General features: G+C 37.2%; 1 pseudogene; it reads left to right on the plus strand.

Annotated features, from left to right (window-relative positions):
- The first annotated feature begins 3866 nt into the window (after positions 1-3866).
- On the plus strand, positions 3867-7438 carry LOC142176142 (beta-glucosidase 2-like; annotated as a pseudogene).
- The last annotated feature ends 581 nt before the right edge of the window (positions 7439-8019 follow it).

Genomic DNA, 8019 nt, shown 5'->3' on the forward strand with positions numbered 1-8019 from the left:
GGCTGAGGCCGATCCTTCCGATCTTCCACTTGATAGTCCCCAAGGCATTCAGCTGCTTGGATTGCCTTGGGTTGGGTATCTACCCTTTGTCTTTGCAGTTCCATGCGGGCATAAGGTTTCAACCCTTCTAGGAAGGTGAAGAGCTTGTCTTTGTCCCCCATGCCACGTATGTTTAGCATGAGCGCAGAGAATTCCCGCACGTAGTCCCGCACTGACTTGGTCTGGCGGAGCTCCCGTAGATTTCTCCTTGCATTGTATTCAACATTTTCGGGGAAGAACTGTAGGCGTATGGCTGCCTTCAGTTCTGCCCATGTATCGAGAGCATCTTCACCGGCCTTGATGGCTTTGTACTTCACCCGACACTAGAGTTTAGCATCACCGTGAAGATACATGGCAGCAGTTTCTACCTTCTTAGCTTCTTCTAGGCCTCCAACAGCATCGAAGTACTGTTCGATATCAAAGATGAAGTTTTCCACTTCCTTGGCATTCCTAGCTCCACTGTATGGCTTTGGCTCAGAAATTTTTAGGTTTTGTGTCGTGGAAGCGGGGTTCGCAGTGCCCCCGATTTGGTTTCCACCACCTCAAAGCAGGCTTTGTAAAGTAGCATTGACAATATTGAGTTTGTCTGTCAAATCATCAATAGTTTGTTGCATGGCAGTCACCCTATCTGCCTCTTGTGCCCTGTAAGCTAAATCCTCGGCACGCAGGGTTAGAGTCCCTCAAATTTGCCAAAAATTTTGGTTGCCTCTATGGCTGCCGTTTGCCGATCTCCCTCGGAGTCGCGACTGATGTTTTCTATGTCAACTTCGGCCTGGAGCACCCTGTGGTCCAGGTCGTCCAACCTTTGCCCTAGGCTGGTTCTTAGTTCAGGCACTGTATCCACAATGGGCCATAATTCGTCAACCGTCTATTCAAGGGCCGCGATGCGGTCCCCATAATTCACCATGGTCAGAAATGGTGGTAATGGCAATGCGTTCCCCCGTCCGATGCCGAGCCTAGGCTCTGATACCAACTGTTACATGGCGCCTACCTGAGATTCCTTAGAAGGGCGACGTAAGGATAAGCAACTGATGTCAGTGCAGTTACTATCCGCCAACTGAGGTCCCCTTCGTATGCTAGACTAGATTGTCAGTGTCGTACGGGAAAACCAATGTCAAGAGCAATTGAGAGAATAGAAATGATAATTGAGAATTAAAGAAAGCTTGATTGAATTAATCAAAAATTACAGAAAGGCAACACAGTGTCGAGGGGGAGAGACACTAGTACAGAGAATTGTTTGCTTGCTAGAAAGTTTGATTGCTTGATCCCCCCCCTTAATAATGCTCAAAAAAAATAAACCAAAGCTACAAGACTAGACTTGATTAAACTAGAGAAACATAATGGAAGTACATGGAATAAAACTACTCTATATTTACAATGAAAAGGACTTAGTTTTCTACAAGGTAGAAATAGGTCCGTTGTCAGCAGCATAGTCTTTGGCATCAAGGTCTGCGCACGTGGCGTTGTGTGCGCGCGCGATGCTATTGGCATCCGCCTGTGGTTGGGCACTGGCGAGGGATATTGGTGGGGCGACAGAGTCACATGCGCGCTTGTCACTTGGCGCGGCCAAGACCACGGGGCCGTTCGTGGCACTAGGCATTGGGAGGTTTGCTAGGACGCCACAGGGCGCACCCAAGGGGTCATGGGGCATGGCTGGAAAGCCGCCCATGACATTCCATATGCACTTTCCAATGAGAGAAGTGTTGTCCGTTGAAGTATGGTGGTCGAACTTGAGAGGTTCCCTCTTGAAATAATGCACCGACAACTGTGTTTGATCCCGTGATCTTTTCCTCACTAGCTTTTAAGCAAAGTTTGTGAGCCTTGCTCTGATACCAATTGAAAGTACAAGGGGGAGTGTATTGTGGTCTATTTAAAAATTAGTCCACTAACGGTGATTTTAGTTGACTAGATTTCGTGCAGAATGAAAAATAACAGTAAATAGAATGAGATAGACACATAGCAATATTTATACTGGTTCGGTACTGGTGTGGTACTTACATTCAGCTTCCCTTGCGTCATAAGGGTTCCCTTAGATCTTGAAAGTTATTACAACAAGTATGGTTTTAATTCGTTAACAATCAACGAAGTATAGCAACAATGTATCTTTAATGGTGATACAGCTCTCTTTTGCATTCTAACTCTTCCTATCTTTTGTGACACTGATAAACTGAGGAATACAGTGTTCAGGCTAAGAAGTAGAGGGATTTAGAAAATAATGTTGTAAAGCATTTAAGCCTAATTGGTGTAAATACTCTTTTATAAAGTATATGGACATCATCATCCCAATAAAATTTACGCCTACTTAGATTTGTCCCATAAAAACCTCTCTTAAGGTAGTCAAAAAAATGTGCATGACAATGAAATTACAAAAAATTGATCACGTATCCATTTAAAAAAAGTATCTCTACCACATGTATCGAATAAGACACTTTTATAATATAGCCAAGTATAAATTACAAATCTCATGGATTCTTCTACATGTAAGCTATTCAAAGAAGCACATAACTTCACAAAAAGGTTAGAAGAACTCATAATTCCCAAAATAAAAGTTTCAATACACTCAAGCTCATGATTATAACTTTCCCTAATAATATCCCGAACATCAATGAATTCTAAACAATTGCTCAAACTATCACAGAAAGAGTCATGGATAGGTTCGTGAAAGAATACTTCATCACAAGCGTCACAATAATCATGCATATCCTCTTTACTAGTAGCAAACACTTTTACAAGCTCACAATCAACATGGCTTAAAGAATAACTCTCCGTCACACAACAAAAATCATGTTCTAGCAATTTATCACACGAAAACTCATTAGACACTTGAATAAGAGAAGAAGAAATATTTAACTCATTCACAAACCTCTTCTCATGAAATTCAAGCCTCTTTCCACCAAGTTGGAATATATAATGATATATGTCATACTCAATTTCAAAACAAAGTAAACTACTCTTGTACTTGAATTTAGATATTATAGTTAGTGACTTGATGTGCATCAAAATATCATCATCCACAAAAATTATAAAATCACCAACATAAGAATTAAGAGTATAGTTCATTGCCTCCAAAAATACCTTAGGTGTTCTAGAAAGGCCAAGAATGCGAATAAACCAATTATACATACCATACTTGGACTTATTTACTAATGGATCAACATCACCTTGTATTCTTTTATGCAATGATTCTAGCTTAGCAATGGCTTTAGGGAACTCCGTGTCATAAACCTGTAAATAAGAATCAAAGAAGTCAAAAGATTCAATAACAAAGAATTTAATCAAGCTTTTGTCTTCCACCATCCAACAAGAATTGATTTTTCCAAATTCATATTGGAATCCAATTGGATCCTTTGCCACCATCTCTTCGCCTCACCTCCCCTTTCAAGAGGTCTTTCAACATGTGGCTGCACAAAATCACAAGAACTAAAACAAGAAAGAGTTAATGAGTTAGGAAGTAAAGAATTTTTTTTTTCTTGCTTATACTTTCTTTGGCTTTTATCACAAAACTAACTTTTTCCCCGTCCTTATCTGCTTCTCTCTCACCAAGGTTTTCTTCTTTTTCTTCACTCAAACCATCTTTTTTCTCTATCTCTACCTCAAAGCCTTTTTCTATCTCATGGCCTTCTCTCTTTTCTTTCCTCTCAAACTCACTATTTTCCTTCCTTGACATCCCACTCTCTTAACTTAAAAAAACATCTCATTTTTCCTCTCTTGGGGTGTCAACATGCACTCCCTTACTGCTCTCATTCTTTTCTCTCTCATATTTTTCCATATTTTCATTAACAGTCTTTTCATCTTCACAAATTTGTGAGGGAGTCAAAGGTCCAAGAATGAGTTTCCTCCCGTTAAAGAGTATCTATTTTTTTCCATGTTATATGAAGCTCTTCTATATTCATACCATGGCTTTCCCAACAAGATATGATAATTATTCATTGGAATCACATCATACCAGATCGCATCTTCATACCTTCCAATAGAGAATAGTAATAACACTCTTTTATCTACCTTTACTCCTCCCAACATGTAGGGTTCAATATGCTCAACATAGGGCAAATTCAATTTCTCAATCATATAAGTGCTAATTGAGTTATAGTCAAGCTCTTTGTCAATTCTAAGGGCACAAATCTCAGACATCACTTTAGCTCTTGTTTGAAAAATAACTTAACCATTATCTTCCTTTCATTCGGTCTGCAAGTTCGACTTTTCAAGTTGTTGAGTCATAACTCGCCTCCTTTATTCATAACTACCTGTTTGAAACATCTTGAACAAAGATTAGAAGAATTATGTCTCTCTTAAATTTGGCTTTTTCCTTCTAATATTCTCACATCTCTTGCCTTTTTCCACTCAATGTAACTCTTGGTCGTTAATCTTTAGATTTATTAATAAACCTTACTAGTCATAACCCTTAGTGATAAGAATATGGAGTTAGAAAAAGAAAGAAAAGTGAATGACCAAACCTAGGAAGAATAGGAATTGGTTAGTAGAAAAAAAGGAAAGAATTTTAGGAAACCCAAAACCCACAAGAATAAGGAAAGCAGTTTCCTTAATCTTCAAGAACAAGGATCTCCTCTTCTTGTTTCCTTTTTTGACTTGGAAACCAAATAATACTTGAATTCTAAAAATAATAATGAGCAATAACACTTTTTTGGGCTGATTTTTCATTTCTTTTGTTGCTCAATAACCTCCCAAAATTATCAAGATTGAAATCTTGATTAGTCTATGCTCTGATACCACTTGATAACAGCAGGATAGGGGAATCAAGAATTACTAAAGAAAAACAAGAAAATCAAGAAACGTGCGAAAGCTAAAAGAAAATAAAGAAACGAAAAAAGATAGAAAATTAAAGATAGTTTAAATTCAAGAAAGGGTTTCTTGAATTCAAGAAGTCTATTCTTGAAATTGAATCCTAACAACAACAATTAGCTAACAAAGAACTAATCGCCTTTGGTAGAGAATTAAAAACAAGAGATAGATTGTGAAAACCGACCCTTTAGAATAACAAAAACAACAATAAGCCTAAACTTATCACCTTTCTTAAATACTTAGAAGTGATCTAATATTTCGAAAGAGTTTAATCTTACCACCTTAAGTTGAGTCTTGAAGATTGAAGAATAAATCCAAGACTAGCCACACACAGGAGTGCAAGAAAACTCTCACAATTTTTATTGATAATAATCTGAATAATCTATGTCCAAAAACAAAGAATACACCCCTTTATATAGAGAGAGGGTCACGAAATTGTACCAAAAAAAATAAGGAAATAAAGTCCTAAACTACTTTGGACAACAAGTCCAACTGCCTTAGGAAAAGGAAAATATTAGGAAGCAAAAACCAAGTCATTCTTGGAAAGTAATTCCAAAAATCTTAGTAAAAGGAAAACATAACTAACTAGGAAAGCAATAAATATAGTCTCATAATATATGGAAATAAGTCTCAAACCAATCTTGGATAGAATCTTGAAAATATTAGAAATCTTGAAGGAAATTTGCAAGCAACTTGGCACCAACTTGCACTCAACATCTAGCACGACTATTGTACCATCCTTGGACATCAAGTAAGTTCCTTTTATGCTATAAAAACGTGGCTTTATGCAGGACTTGATGGGCTGCAAGTTTGGGTACATTTTAGGTGCTAAATTGGTCCAACAGTGGCCTGATTTGGACCTTCTTCAAATGATGTTTTTTGGGATCTAATCCACCTCTTATTGGACATGAATTTGGTCCATAGAATAATTATAACACCTAGATAACTCATATCCTTTATTCTTAAGTTCTTCCTCCCAACTAACAACTTCTTTGATCGTTTCTGAAGTCCAATAACCTTGTTTTGCAATTTTTTAGCTTGAGATCTTTTTAAAGGCCCTCTTTGAGATTCCAACGCTTCATCCTTGTCCTTGAATAGTCTCGAGCTTCCTAGGATGCTATCAGTTTGTAGTTGCGCAGATCTTCCAATTGATCTTAGCATGCATCTTATAGGAGAGTTGAGAGTCGTTGAGCCTTGACTGAGTTAGAGGCACAGGATCTTCAAAGGGATTTGACCCAAGGGGTGCCTCTCAAATCCTGCTCTTGGGAAGGGCCGGATTCGTTCATGACTTTTCTTGTCACGATCTTACATTGTGGAGTAATTCAAGCCTTTGATTGAGCTAATTGAGGATACACAATATTTGCTGGAAATAGCTCCTGATTTGTAGTCTTGATTTCCTTCAATTGAGGCTATAAGGATATGAAAGATTTGGATTCCTTTTTCTTTGTCCATGAATTCAGCAACCCATCTTTGGACAACTTCTCATTAGTTTTCTTTCCTTTTTTTGTGATTTCTGATTTCTGCAAAACAAGGTAAGTAAATTTGTCACCATTAAAACTTGGATTTTGGCTAAACAGTTGACTCCATTATGTTTTCATTTTCCTAAATTTTTAGGAATTGAACCACATCTTACTCTATGTCACGGTGATCTGCCACAAGCACTTGAAGATGAATATGGAGGATGGATGAGTAGAAAGACAATGTGTGATCGATGCAGAGTACTTCAGTATAGTTTATAATTTGGCGACAGATTCTCTATGTCTAATTGACTAAAAAAAATTGTTCATGTTTTCGTCGTAGTGATGACTTCACTGCTGACGCGGATGTGTGCTTCTAGGAATTTGGTGATAGGGTTTTGCATTGGACTACCTTGAGTAAGGCCAACGTATTCGCTTTAGGTGGTTATGATAATGGAATCAGCCCTCCAAATCACTCTTCCCCACATTTCGGATTTAGACCTTGCTCCATAGGTAACTCTTCAACCGAGCCATACATAGCAGGTCATAATTTACTACTCTCTCATTCAGCTGTGGTGAGACTATACAGGAGAAAATACAAGGTATCGCCTCTAAACATCATATCAAGTGATATACGAGTGATTACTAGTGTTCTGAAGTCCCAAATGGTTGCTAAATAGTTTTTTTTGTTCCAAATGCAGGCAACTCAACATGGTTTTGTTGTATTAAATCTCTTTGCATTTTGATCTCTTCCTTACACAAATAATGACTGATATAATTGCAGCACAACGAGCGAATGACTTTTACCTGCTGGTAAGCGCTTATTAGCATCATGACAATCTCAAACATCCAACACTAATGGCTGAGCTAATTTGATTTATTATAATTCCTATCCTTACTGCAGGTTTGCCAATCCCTTGATATTTGGAGACTATCCTGACGTAATGAAGAGGAATGCTGGCTCTAGATTGCCCAAATTCACAAGACAAGAATCTGCGCAAGTTAAAGGCGCTATAGACTTCATAGCCCTGAACCATTATATGACAGTACATGTCACAGATAGCTCCAGCAGCTTGGAAACTGATATTAGAGACTTCAGTGCTGATGCAGCATTTCAATTTATTTGTAAGATCAATGACTAATGCATCATAAAATAAAAATAATTATCTTGTATTGGTATTTGAAGACAATATTCAGCTTAAACTTGGTTGAGTCAAGATTCAATGCTTCTATCTCTTTATTTATGCAGTGATAGATGGTGCTATTGTTGGGATATATACTATTAACTATGGATTTTGGTTTGGATATAGTATTTATTATGGAATAATTATTTATTTAAGTTTAACAAAGTTTTAAATAGATCATATATTCGTTTGTGTCCGTTACTTATATAGTAGGTGATTTAGTGTATAGAGTTTAACTTATACACGAAAGATTAAATCATCGATTCTCATAAGTATAAAGATCATGTTCACAATCTAATGATGGAATTGGATAAACCATCAGGAATGATTGTAGCACAAGATTAAATATAATTTATCTTGATTATGAGAATGGTTTAATTCCGACTTCTTGTGCTAGTACATTTTGTATAAATTGAACGGACCAAGTAGAGATAAGTATTTTATACTGACTTAATAAAATAAATTCTCTAACCATTAAATGTACTTATACTCTTAATCTTGATATAATTATTATTAGTTGTGTATATTATTTATTGTTT

This window comes from Nicotiana tabacum, chromosome 22 (assembly GCF_000715075.1).
Source record: "Nicotiana tabacum cultivar K326 chromosome 22, ASM71507v2, whole genome shotgun sequence".
Classification (NCBI taxonomy): Eukaryota; Viridiplantae; Streptophyta; class Magnoliopsida; order Solanales; family Solanaceae; genus Nicotiana; species Nicotiana tabacum.